Raw genomic sequence first — 14,739 nt, forward strand, 5'->3', positions numbered from 1 at the left:
AAGATGTACACCTGGTCGCTAAGGGGAATTCGTGGCTAGGGCCCAGCACCAAAAGGAAATCTGAAGCTATCGGCGGTAAAGCAAAGAAATTTAAACCTAATCTGGGGGTCTATTACGATGGCCGGCGGGCCACCGTATCGGCAAAAGGGACCTCCCGCCATATATGCCACGGTGCCGTGATGCAGATTAGGATGAGCCCGCTACACTGGCAAGCGCATCCCGCACTTTTTACATTGCGCCGGGCAGTGCTTTTAGCCGCACTCGCCGCAATGAAAAAAAGGCATGTTTGGCATTTGCATCCACAATGTGCATGCAAATGCAGAAGGGTACCATAGGTACCCCCCATGTGCAATCCCCACCACCTCAAACCACCGGGGGGCCACAACAGACACCGCATGCCAAAGGCACATCTCCACCTGCATAATATTATGGATGGCTGTGTCTTGCAGACAGTGCCACCATATTCAGCCCCTTTACTGCACCCCCACCATTGTAATATGCTGGGGAGAAATGGGAGGCGGGCGGAAGGAAATGGCGGGTTGATCACCACTGCCATACGGACGGTGGCGATCCGCCCGATATACTAATAGACCCCCTGGTTCCTAAACCCTTGATACCAGCTTTAGTATCCCCCACAAGGCAGCGATGACTAGCCTCCTGGACTTAGAACTGGGTCCGATACTTAAGAGGTTGACTCTGATCGAGAAAAATGTACCAGCCCGAAACCAAATTGAATTACCTCTCTTAACAGTTAGCCTGGGCCAGAGTACTGCAGGGGACTGTTGTCAAATTTGCCTAATAATAATATGGACCAGCCACAAATCCAACCACAGATGCAGCCTCTAGCATGAGGGGGCTTGTAGCAATGAGTAAAGGCATAAGTATGAGTAGGGATATGCCTGTACTGGCGCGGGTCTTGGAAGAAACCCCATTTTAAGGGAGGCGGATGCTGGGGAGTAGCGAGATTCAGCCACAGTGTCGACCAGTTATTGATTTGCTGCCTGAATCCACCCCTTATGTAGTAGTTTTTGGGAACGTTCCTCCTCTCTCCCGGGGAATTAAAGAGGATTTTGACCAGTTAAAGAACAAAGTACTCCACTGGCTATCAAATAATACTACACTGGGTTCAAGGGTGGCAAAAAATATCATCATGGTGCGTAGAGTCCGTTGGATAGATAGCTCTTGTAAAATTGGCACGGATGATTGTGGCATTATAAACTTTGATAGACCACATCTTGCCGGAAGGATCTTGTTTAGGGACACACATCTCGCTCTTCCTAGTTCTGGGTCGTCTGCTGTTAGGGCTTTACCATTGGGCTTTTTTTTAAATAAATCTGATACACCAGGGTCGTCACACAGGAATATTAACAGGGATCCCTCTCTTGATGGTTGGTCACAAAGATTTCCTCCTGTATATGCACCATTACCCCCACACTCAGTCCACTCAATACATCTTCCAGGTCGCCAGTATACCACCCCTCCCTCTCTGGAGTTATTTAATAGATTTTCTCCATTAGCAATTTTGGAGGAGTGTGATTGACTTACGAGCCCCACATTGTCTGCCACTGAGTCTGAGCCCAAAAATCAGGATTCCCCAATGCAGGACGGGGGGACCCTTGCGCACTTGATAATAATATTCTAGCGTGGAACATCGCAGGCCAGGCCAATAAGTTCCATGATTCAATCTGGCTGCAATTCATGAATTAATTCAGTGTGATCTGTTTGCAAGGAACGTGGTTGGTGGACTGCGACTAATTTTTGGAGGGTTATAAGGATTTGTTTGTCTGAGCTACTCCCTCAGTGGGTGGCAGATCTAAGGGTGGCCTTGTCACTTACATATCCCTGGAGGTTGACTGCCAGGTACAGGTTTTATCAACATCAAGCCCAGGTCTTCAGGCTCTGGTACTTAAAAGGGGGGCCAACAGATTGGGTCTCATAAATTTATATAATTCTGTGGCCTTCCCCTCAGGCGTTTGTAATATTATATTGTCGGGCTCATTTATAAGACAGCCTTGTACTTCTATTATACATAATCTTACTGTAGTGGGTGATTTTAATATCCACCCATGTGCAGACCATAGGACCACAAGTGCTTCAGACTGAGGCTGCACTCGGATGAGAGGGATCCATTTTGAACACCTTGCCCAGGAGAAATTATTGAACAACTTACTAAATTAATTGGATTTGATGTCCCTCATGTCCTTATCTGATCTGCATAAGTGAGCTCCTGTCCCCTCATTTAAGGAGAGAGGTAGTAGCTCTTTTATAGATTATATATTAATCTCATCTTCTTTACAAGCCTTTTTGTGGTTTTATTATTCTGGACAGTGTCTATAATGACCATAACCTGCTTTGTGTCCAGTTGCGTGGTACCCTTATATTTCAAAATAAAAGTATGGTAAATAAGGGTACGCTAAGACCAATAGACGGTAGACAAAGGCTCAAATGGTCCCAGATCTCCCCTGATGATTTTTATTGTGAAGTAAGAGAATCCTGTGCTACTGAATTAGTGCTGTGTACCACTCCAGGTACACACCCGGGGGAGGTTATCAGTAGGGGTGGGCGGAATTTGCATAATCACGATACGCAAATCTCCGTGAACCAGTAAAAAATCTCTGCGAATACACAGAAATTCCGCGAACACGCAGAAGTGCTTGTTCGTGATGCTTTTTTCCTGTTTGCAATCACTGTTTGTGTGTTTGAAGGGAAATATCTCGTGAACACGCATTTTGTGAGCGCGAACACGCAAGAAAATTCACGCAATTGTGGAATGCAGAATTTTGGGCAATTTTGCGTTCTCCGCGGAACGTGGAATTACCCAAATTCTGCAAATTCCACGAGCGGAACGGAATTTACCGCCCAGGCCTAGTTATCAGTGCTTACACAATTATCTCCATTAAAGTCGGTGAACTCTTAAGTGCTCCGGCTTGCAGAGTAGTTACCTCGACCCCTGATGGTTTCATTCATCATGCTCAAAGGCTTCAAGGAAGCTGAGGGAAGCCTTGCATGTTAACCCGAGAAATCACTCCCTGGTTAGAGCTTCTTATAAATAGTATAAAATAACATTGGCTAGATGGAAGGGTGTCTTGAAGGAGGAGGCTTGGAGGGAGTTGATTGAGTCGAGTATCCTTAGGAATAGCTCTGGGTTTTGGATCATTGTCAACAGATCGCTCTTTGAGCATGAAGTAGGCGGTGAACTTGGACATAGACTCTTGCATCTCATGTAGTGCTATCTACCAGTGACTACAGCAACTTCCCAGATCTAATGGCACAGCTTAATCAAGACCACTGTCCAGATTAAAGATCTGGTGACTAAAATACAGATACAGCTACAACAAAGCATTGAGTTAATATTATACTTATAACGTTTTTCAGCATGGTTCGGATAGCTGCAGGGTTTTAAGTCTCTTTGTTACAGTCTCAAAAAATGTTGTTAGCCGACAGTTGAGCTATACGTCAGTGGGTTTGAAGTATAGCTTCACTGCCTGCCTACAGGACCGGATGCCGTTATGCCTGAAAAAAGGGCGCAACAAGGTGCATCTTATATCCTTTAAGTTGGGACAGTTGCAGATAACGTGGATGATGTCTTCCTTCCCACTTCCACATAGGCGACAAGTCGGAGTGCCGCCTTTCCTTTCCCATGGTGGAAGGTGGGGCTTAATCGCAATTACCCCCATCCGCAACCTCAAAAAGTTTTCCTTCTTACTTATCTTGATTCCGGCACTCAAATAGGCTTGGGGTTTCAGCCTTACATAGTCACTGAGCACTATCCAGCCATGTGCCTTATTAGTGAGAATTGCTTTGTCTTCTAAGACAGATATCATTGATGTTGTTTTTCGTGCTACTTTTTTGAAAGAAAGATGGTCCGTTAGAACGGCCCAGAGATCAGGCAGGCCCAGTGACTCAATTGAATCGAGCAAGTAATCCCTGGCTGGGCATTTTTCTTGGCTGACCAGGGCTTTCCAAAGATGGAATTTAAAGATCCTGCCTCAGCGCTTCGGATTTTATGCCAACTTTTAACATAGGTGCTCCTCCTTTCTACCGTTTGTCTTTGAATCCCAAATTCTAACTGGATTTGAGGCGGGGAGACATATTTTGGGAGGTGGAAAATTGCTCTGTAGGCGTTAGCTATTACGACATCTAAAACTGCTGCATCTTTACCTTTTAGAGCCTCACTCCCATATGACAGTGTCGGCAGCGGTTTAGCCCTCAAGACCTGTAAAAAGGGTTCAAGCGTGAGGTCTGGGAGCTGTCTCTTCAATGACTTCAGGGCTAGATACGTGGTGGTCCCGTTTCTTCAGATGGACTCTAGATGGAGTTTACATGTGTTTTTATGATCCATTAGGATTCCCAGATATTTGTAACTTTGTACTTGGTCCAAGCGTTGGCCATCAAGGAACCAACTATTGGTCTTCTTTTTATGATAGTTGACTGCCATAATTTTCGTCTTCTTGAGGTTTATTTTTAGGGAGTTCCGCTTAGAAAAACTGCTCGTCGTGTTTATCAAATGCTGAAGGCCAATTGGTGTTCTACTAATTAAAACCAGGTCGTCCGCATATAGCAAGTTTGACATTAGCTTGTTCCCCAAGTTGGGAGCATGGGATACGCAACTGTCCAACTCCTCAGGCAGGTCAACCAAAAAAAGATTAAAGAGGGTCGGGGCCAGGACGCACCCCTGCTTGAGGCCCTTAGAGGTCTTGATACGTTTTGAGATGTATGCCCCTTCACCTAGTTTGACCCTGATCCATGTGTCTGTGTGCAGCTATTTTAGCCGATCCAAAAGGGTGGTTGGAATACCCCAATTGTACAGTTTAACCCAAAGTTTGGAACGGTCGACGTGGTCGAAAGCGGCTGTATAGTCAATGAAACACAGGAAGAGAGGCATCTTTGAAGTTTTGGCTGCATCCATTAGCAGTGTGAGAGCCAGTATGTTTGTTGTAGTTCCTTGGCCGCTACGGAACCCGGTTTGATTGATGGGGATGATGGAATGGTCTGAAGCCCAAGATGTTAGCTCGTCCAAGATTGTACCGGCATAGTATTTGCCGTCTACGTCGAGGAGGGCGATCAATCGGTAGTTATTTGAATCGTTTCTTTTGCCTTGCTTAAAAATTGGGCTAATAATAGTTCCTTTCCAAGATTCCGGAATGGTAACCGTGTTTTTTAAGCTCTTGAAAACTGGTAATAGAGCCTTGCTCCAAAAGTTGGCATCATATTTTTACAGTTTCGGTGGTATCCCGTTAGGGCCGGGCGCTCCCGTGTCTCTACCGTTGGTTATTAGGCCTTTTATCTGTTTTTCTGTAGGGGCGTACCTTTCCTCTGCTATAGGGTCAGTGGGGTCTGAATCCCCAGCCATCGGGGTCCCCTGTTGCTTATGGATGTTGGTGCTGCAGACCAAGTGTGACACTTTTCTCTTGTTGGGGGATTCAGTGACAGGTGTCACGGTATTTGCTCCCTTGTTATTAAAGTGAGCGGAAAGGTAATCAACCCAGATGTTCTCTGCTATATTGGAACTGTGATTTCTGGGTGGTTCAGACGATCTATCTTATGAATTGTTTGCCAAAACTTGGCACTATTGTGTTGCTTGGCATCGTGCAATAATTTGGCCCACGTTTCGTCTTTTTTTGCCTTATTTTTCTCCACTTCCTCCGTCTAAGTAGTGCCTTCGTTTGTCTAAGGGATGACTGCAGCTCCAAGTTCCCCGGGGTTTTTCGCAGTTGACAAAGGGTTCGGTTTATGGTGCATTTGAGGCTCTTAGTTTCTGGACTGGAATTTACTTATTTTGATCCGTCTTCTAGTTGTCTTGATTTGGCCCCTGTCCTAGTTGCAAAATTACAGATGAAGGTCTTAATAAAGTTTTCCCATGCTGTTACAGAGGCTGAAAGGGCTTCAATATTGTTGACATTGCACCTTAAACGCATTAAATTAGAGACTTCTTTGGTGGCAATTGGTTTCCAGATGTCTTGTGTAGCGGCTGATCTCGCTTTCAACGTTATTTCCTGTGGAAGGTGATCACTCTGGGCCTTATCACCTATTTTGAAGGTTGATATTTTATCAAACATGGCTAATGTTACAAACGTGTAATCCAGATGGGAGGATGTTTTTGACGAGTGAAAAGTGGCAGCTGGTGGAATATCCTCAGGAAAGCGCCCATTCAATGCTCTTAAATTTAGATGTTCTAGTTCTTGTAACAGGTGTCTAGCCAATCTTGAGGGTTTACTGATGTTTGCTTTACCCTGAGTCGGTATCCCCCAACGTGAGGTGAGTTCGTACACAGGGCCGTCATCTTGGCTTGACCCAAGGAGGAGTAGATTGAAATCGCCAGAAACGATAATATGGTCAGTTTCTTGCTCATCCATAATCTGTTTATGTTTTGGATGCACGTAGGTGTTAATTATTATTACTTCATGTATCACGTTGTTAAATTTGAGCCTTATCTGTATTGCATGAACAGCTTTGGGTGATGTAATTTTCACCTCAATGGTCTTTGTTAAGCTCATTGTATTAATTGAAGTCAACATCATTAGACCCCCAGAACAGTGACCAAAGTTTGACCCCTTTGTTGCCGGGACAAAGTCTGAGCAGTAACCTTGGAAATCCTTGGCGTTCTCTTCCCAAATTTCCTGGAAAAGTATTAAGTCAAATATTTTCAAATAGTTGGCTACTTCCTGGTCGTCTAATTTGGCTCCCAGGCCGTTGATGTTCCAAATGCAGTGTTTAATTTGTCCTTGAACGAGTGAGGCTGTCTGTGGGGTTTCACTCGCTTGTCACTTTGGACAATCTGTTAATATTGTACGTGTTATTTGCGGCCAAACTTCTGGACCCGGCTTCTCAATTGGAATTAGTTGTCCTGAGTTTCTGCTTAACTTAGCTCCTTCTGTACGGGGCGTGAGTTTACCCGGGGTTCTAATTCTTGCCCCTCTTAGTACTGAGGTGGTATTTTGATCTGGGGCGGTGGTTGGAGCTTTTAAGAACGGGGTTGGATAAGGAGATTTCAATTCGACTAGCATTACTATGCCCCAGCGCTTGAACATACTTTCCTCTTCCTTGATTTTATTTGCGATTTCACTTGAGCTTCATCTGGTCCTCGTCACCTCCTGGCCCAGGGGGTTATTATTTGCAAGGAATTCTATGGAAAGTAAATATTTTGAGTTTATATTTCCAAGACTCGGGGTAGAATTTAAGAGTCGTAATACATTCCCTCTGTTTAAAATGTCGTCTCTTCCCCGTGATATATATTCCGGAATGAAAGTGATGCTGACCACTTCTTCGGTTATCCTTTCCTTAATTTTATTTGTGGGGGTTACAACCTGTGAAAGAGGACATAATTGCAGAGAATTGTTCTTTTCTACTCCTTGGATAACAGATTTGGGTGAAGGTGGCAGGAGGGCAGATAGGGACTTGGTTTTGCAGGGTGAGTAGCAATCCTTTGCTGAGCCCTCCAGCGGCAATTTTTGTCGGTCCTCATTTGTTGACAAATGGACTTCAGTGGTTAATCCCCCCTGGGGTTGGTTTTCATTGGTGTTTTTTGAGGTTGCCGAATTTGTTAAGTTTTTTTCTAATAATGTTGCCTCCTGCCTTTTATTCGTTGTTGAGAGGTTCCTTCTTGCTGGCTTTTTTGCAATTAGTGGTTTGTCCTGCCGCTCAATCACTATTGGGGACGTCCTTCTTTCTGGACTTGACGGTGGCCCTGGGGCAACAGCCATAGTTGTAAGGGGCTCTACGATGGACTGATCCAACCTGCCAAGCAAAGCAGAGCGATGGCTGGACCCGGTTTCATCAAGGACGGGGACTGGTTCCTCTGCAAAGAAAGGTGGTTTGCTCAAAGTGTTTAGAACATGAGGTAGTGGCTTCTTATTACGACCCTTCCGTTTTTGTTTTTTAGAAGCTTTCTGTGCTGTAGGGTATTTGTTTGAAGGAGCTGTTTTTTGTGGGGCTAAAGTTGGCATTGCTTCGCTAACTTCAGGATTATTGGAAGGGCTAGATACTGTTGATTTAATTTTTTGAGATTCGAGCAAGGCGGTCCCTACCTTATGCTCACCATCTGGAGTTGTAAAGGACGGTAAGGTGTTCACTTTTATTTCTGATAGTAGGTTCCGTAACATAGTTGGTAATGTTGTTAGCTTATCAATTATTGGTGCACAGGTGCACTCAAGATGGATGGTTTGGCTACCATGCAGTGCTTCTTGACCACGCTTGATTCGGTTATTAAGCTCTGATAGTTTGTTATCGATCCCTGACGTGAAATCGGCCAGTGTCTGGAGAACTGTAAGTTGTAAGTCCATTTTATGAGATTGATATTGTAAAGCTGTAGTTGAATATTGCATTGAATTTAAAATTGCTGCCCAAATTGAATCGGTGGGTGCAGTGTTGCTGAGATTTCTTCTTTCCTGCAATGATATATTAAGAGGTACGGCAGGTGTAAAATTTTGGGCAGGTTTTAGATTATATGAGACGACAAGGTCCTCCCACTCCTGTGAGGCCAGAAAGGACAGGTCCGGGCTTGATATATGGGAGTCTTCATAAGGAGACATTGTATGGCGCTCTGGTAGATTACCAGCCAAAGTGCTGTGGGGGTCCGCGGAATAATCTGAAGCCCCCGGTACACCTGACTGTGAATTTTCCCGTAAAAGTGGGGGACTGTTTTTTGGAGACTGCCATTCCCAATCGATCTTTGAGCGGAGTCTGGGGGGAGCCCCCTAGTGCATCAATTCCAGCCCTTGACTCTTTTACTGCTTCTGAGACATTTCCGGCTGAACTAGCATCAACAATGCTTTTTGGATGATGCTGATGCTGGTCTTCTATGGTGGGTTTGATCCTTTGTTCAGTATTGGCTTGGTTTACAACTTGATTATTGAATTGATGAAGTAAGGATCTCGGTTGGGATTCAAGTGGCGTATTGGGCGACATAGGGAGAGCCTGACTGGCTGGCTGAGTGATTAGCTGAATAGGCTGGCCAATCGGTTGGCTAATGTCAACTGTGCTTTTTGGTGAAGTCTGGTCATCTATTGTAAATGTGTTCCTATGGTCGGTGTTAACTTGGTTTTCAACTTGGTTATTAAATTGGTGAAGTGGGTGTTGAGATTGGGAGACAAGTGGTGTTGAAGATGGCTTGAGAAAAGCCTGATCGACTAGCTGGTCAATTGGCTGTTTACTTAGCTGATAAGTTAGTCCGGACTTCTCAGGCTGTAATAGCGATTGTAGCCCTTTTACGTTCGCAGTCCTTGAATAGATTGCTGTCCCTGGATCTTTCAAAAATGCGAATTTCGTATAAATTTTGGGTTGGAAGGTGCAAGGCTTTTTTCTTTGAAGGGCCCCATCGATGTTTATCAGTGTGCAGTCCCCTTGTCTTCCTAAAAGTCCTGGTAGTTGCGTTGGGTTAACTGATAAATTAGAAGTGAGTTTAGCCGTTCTTGGATTTGAGCTGAGCATTTCGCCATTAATGGAGGTGTTTACAGAAGAATTTGTGTCAGAGCAGATAGTAGTAGTCCCCATTCCTAAGGTCCCCTCTATGCCTTCTTTAATAGATACTGACCCCCGTCGAGGGCCACTGGGCTCTTCTATACTCGCTGTTGCGTTGACTTGTTTAGACTTGGACTTTGACTTTGACTTTGGGGGAGTCCTTCTCACTCGGCCAGATCTCATGACTGGCTCCACAGACCGTGCCTAGTTTAGCACGTGATATATAATGAGAACCAATGTACTATGCAGTTGGAAAATCTAGTAAAGTACCAAAAGGAGGACTGGACCGATGAATGTGAGAGTGTCTGCCGATGACCCAATTGCTGAAGATGAAGCTGCAGAACACTAGTGTAGCATGCACGTACCTTGCACTCTTCCTGCCACCTGGGAGGAACCTGCCCCGAGGGTGGGGATTCAACTGCTGGTCGCGCTCCTCTCCTTTTCCTCTCCGCTCTCTCAGCGAACCCTCCGGCTCCTCTGAGCGGCCTGGCGGCAGACCAACCGGGAGGAACTCAGCTTGTCCTTGCCTCAGATCTGTGCAGCCCAATGTCGAACAGTCAGCACAGCGAGCACACTGCACCGCTCCCCCGATCCGGAATTGAGGGCAAGAAGCTAATAGAAGACTGAACGACAGGGCCGATAAGAGGGCCAAATGGCAAAGTTGATGGAGCCCAAGGAGTCCAGGGAGGCGCAGCTGAAGCCGGGGGGCGAGGCGTGGGCAAGTAACAGTTTTAGTTAATTTTTTTTTTTTTTTTGGTCTTTGGCAGATCACTGCTCCTCTCTGGCAGGAATGGTGGGGCACAGGCACGGGCTGGCTTTGTCCATCCGCCACCCCTCGACACTGACGATCCCGCAGCAGACCCACAAACTCGCGTTAGGTTAGGTCACGTTAGGCCAGCTCCACTGTGCCCCCCCCGCTGCCCTGCCGTACTGCCCCCTCACCGTGGATGATGCCTTTGGAAGGAGATTGGTCACTGTAGCGACGTTAGGGACCCCAACAGCAGGCGGCAGTTCAGCCCTACACCCAAGGGCGGCCCGGTTTGGCCGGCGGCGGCAGTGATGAAAGGAGCAGACCCGCTTGCCACCTTCTGCTCCGCTCTGCCCCGCAAGCTCTCACCTCCCCGCAGTCCGTGGGCCAAAGCTCCGAGGGCGCCGGGGAGCGATGTGCGCCGGTAGAAGCTGGCCGGCTGCGGGTAGCAAGGCGGCGGCGGCTCCCGCAGAGAGAAGAGCACGGGTGGAGACCCAACGAGCCAAACGAGTTACTCCTCACAGCTGTGGACTCCGGGCATCGGCAGCAACCAATTACCTCTGTCAAGAAAACAGGGAGAGGTTGAGGCTGGTATTGCTGGGCTAACCTGCAATAAAGCTCCAGGGCCAGATGGCATCACCCTTGATCTTTTTAAGTCCAAACCACTTTTTTGGGTGCAGGTCCTTGTGGCTGTGTTTAATACAGCGGCCACGAACGGTTGCCCTGAGGCCTGGGCCACCTCCACTATAGTACCCGTTTTCAAGAAGGGCAATTGTAATAGCCCCTATTGCTATAGACCAATCTCATTTCTTGATTCAGTGCTTAAGGTGGTGGGCCACGTACTTTTAGAATGATTGTCCACTTGGGCAGAGGAGCACAAGACAATTTCTGATGTTCAATTTGGATTCCGCCCTGGTCGGCCAACCGTGGCCCAATGCCTTAACTTAACTTAACCATGTTACTAAGTTAATATACAGTAGTGCGCTCAGGTACTGTCTACCTAACCTTCATTGACTTGGCTTACGCATTCGATTGCGTGAATAGGGACAAACTGTGGCAGTCCATGAGGGGTATGGGGGTAGAGAGTAATATTGTCAACTTCCTTGAGGACCTTCATAGGGCAACGAAGGCCAATGCCAGATTCGCCCAGGATCTCCGTGTCTCACAGGACTTTGATATAAAGAGGGGTGTACGGCAAGGCTGTATCCTTTCCCCGTTTTTGTTTAATCTTGATATCAACGACCTAGACAGAGCTCTAACAGCTTATCCATACGTAAGGCAGCGTGGTCTCCCCGTCCTGCTATATGCAAATGACGCAGTTCTTTTACCTAGAACTGCTAGAGGTCCCCAATCTCTGTTAGATGCTTTAACAAAGTTCATGTCTGAATGAGACCTATCAATGAACAACTCAAACTCCTACATAATGCAGGTGGGGACTCGCCCCAAAAGAAGTTTCCAATTTAGAGTAGGCCCTGCCAAAGTGCCCCGCACTGACGTTTTTCCTTACTTTGTGGTTTTATTGGATGATCAAATAAAATCAATGGGGACCACTATTTCTTAGGAAAAAGGGGGATCTGGTCCGGGTGAATGAGGCCATTTTTTATTTTGCTTCTAAACTAGATAAGAGACCAAACATAGCTATGTTGAAAATCTAAGGAGCAAAAAGTGTAGATATAGCCAGATACGGAAGCAAAATTTGGGGACTTACTGCCGCGGACTCACTACAGGTGGTGGAGAATACTTTCTTGAAGCACCTGTTTTGTGTTCCACGAAGTCTGTCTAATTTGGTGGTCCACGAGGAACTGGGGATGCCATTTTTAAGTGATGTTCTGGCTCTGTGCCCCCTTGTGTTTTGGCTTAAGTGTTGGTTGGATAATGAATTAACTCTTTGCGACTCGATTTTAGAAAGAATGCATATCTCTTGACAATGCGCTCTGAATAACATGGCTTAGATATTTCAAAAGCAGCCTTGAAGAGTTAGGGCGCCCTGATTTATATTTCAATACCGAATCTATTGTAAAAAAAGACATGGAGACAATTAGGGAATCCTTTAATAGTTTAAGGGAAATGGAAAGGGATGAGCGGGAATTAAGGAAACCCAGTGTCTGCACAGTTTTAATGCTCAAAACTATTTCATCTGCCAAGCCTTATCTCCTGGGGTCCTTATCCACTTATGAGTGGGTTTTATTGACCAGGCTCTGCCTGGATCTTTTTCACCTCCTGCTTGCCAGTCCAAGAAGGTGCAGTAGAGGTCAATTGTTAGCTCCCTGGGGCTGCGACGGAGAGTCTCAGCAGGATCTGCTATATTTTATGCTTTTTTGTAAATTTTACGCGGTACCTCGAAGGTACGTTTTAGTCCCTATTCTAAAGGAGATGAACTTTATTCAGGCTCATCCAGCTCTCTTGTATCTCCAACTCCAAGGCGGATTGTATATATTTTATTGTTGGCTATATAAAATCCACTGTGAGAACTAGGGCTTGTTTGGATAAATAGCTATTTTATCAATGTTCGACCTATGAGATAAATGTCTATGAGGATCAGGATACCATTGTAGGGCAGTATTAACCAAGGGGGGATACCGCGTGACTCTGCACTGTGCACGTTATTGATAGAGATTAATATGGGAGGTTGTGCAATGGATTCTTACTATATTTTATCTGCCTTGTTATTTTATGAAATCATGTTTTTACTGTATTTTGGATGTTTTGCAACTTTTATGGTTTATCTATGTGAAACCGAATTGTATTGTAGTTCCTATATTCCCAATAGGCTTTGCGCATTGGAATAAGATATCCTATAGATTTGTTGTAGGACTTATGTCTACTAGGTCTCTATCAAGTATATTACACTTAATTGTGAGTGCCAGCTAGCTCAGAGGTCACTAGAAATTTTCGCGAATTCACAAGAAGGGATTAGTTTCCGACAACCGCATAAACATGACAACTTTGTTTCTCCAAGAATAAACGTATCTTCAGAGTCGTGGAAACAATAGATAGATATTTTACTCAGTCAATCGTGCATGCTTCGTTTCATCAGAGGTGCAGAGAAATAGAGAGACAGGCTTTTTCAATAAAAAAGATTTATTGAGCAATCTTCTTTCTCATGGAAGTAAAGTTAACTGCTACAATCGTAGGACAAGCTGTAAAGTATAATGCATACAGCTAGAAGAGTATTATATAATAATACTGTAAAGCATTGTATGGTTTCTAAACCATAGATAAATACATACATAAATAACAAAGGCCAAACGTACTCAACTGGTGCATCTAAAATACGCCTACCCCAATGTACCTAACCTAAGTCTAGTACGAGGGAAGAAGTAAGTGTGGTTTAGCATAGGTTTAGTTTCTTTGCCAAGAATGTATCCAAGATTTCTCTTAAGGTCTAATAAGCTCCGTACCCTGGTTTTAGAATGAAGGAGGTCCGGTATCTGTGTCTTGGGGCTCGATTTCCCAACACCCTGCGAGGAGAGCTTGGTAACACTGGAGCTGGATTCTCAGCGAGAGAAAGGACAGCTTCTTGCTCAGTGCGCCAGCTGAAGGGTCGGCATCCTTTGGCACTTGCTGTAGCGAGCTGTGTCAGGCAAGTAGATAGTCGAGCTGCTCTGAACCATCGTGTGTTTTCTAGGGCAAGTGTAGGCATATTTATACCTGGAAGGTGCCTAGTTTGATGTAAAGTTAGGTATAATAACATCATCAAAGAACCCCAAGGGAATGGTAGATCTTTGAAAACTTCATGAATTCTTAGACAAATCAATATTCAAGCAAGGGGATGTCCCTAACTGCTTAAGCCGAGTTGTCCAAGAAATCGTTGTGGCTTTTTGGAACGAGTGTAAGTAGCTATGCCTGTATTTGGACTGCATGGGCTATGTCTAAATATGGGTATGATTTCTATGCCTATATCAGGGAGATTTGAATTGTACCTATATAAGGGCATGAATCGGGAAATTTTGCTCGGATCCTAAAACGCCATACAACACCCACTCCACTTTATTATGTTCGACATTACTAAATTCTAAGCATCTAAAACATATCTAAAGCATGATGTGTAAAACCCCACCCAAAATACATAAAATGCATTCAAAATGGTTGTTCACAAAAATGAGCATTCGTGCTGCACGCATTTTAAAAGCAATGTTTTCATTCAAAGCATATATTATGACATTGGAAATGCTATCCGAATGAATGATGAAATTACATTTATGAAATGGCTCTTAAATACAGAAGAAAAAAATCTAGACCATTCCATGACAGAATATATAAATTTTTTGGGTAGTGGACACGGTCAAATATTGTCTCTTGGAAGTATTCAAAAAAGTGTTGTTCTCTATGAATAGTTCTACTTTAAGCAGATTACTTTGTGCCAAAAAAGTGTTCAATTTCGGAAAAAGTCAAATAGCAGAAAAATAGAGTTCTAAAGTTCGAAGTTTTGTTTTGAAAAGTGAAGGTCGAATACAGAGTCCCATAGAACGCTGTTTGCTAACTTCAAAAGTCATTCTTGTTGTTTGGAGAAAACATCAAATCATCTAAGC

Source organism: Lissotriton helveticus, chromosome 3_1, assembly GCF_964261635.1.
Source record: "Lissotriton helveticus chromosome 3_1, aLisHel1.1, whole genome shotgun sequence".
In the NCBI taxonomy this organism is placed as follows: Eukaryota; Metazoa; Chordata; class Amphibia; order Caudata; family Salamandridae; genus Lissotriton; species Lissotriton helveticus.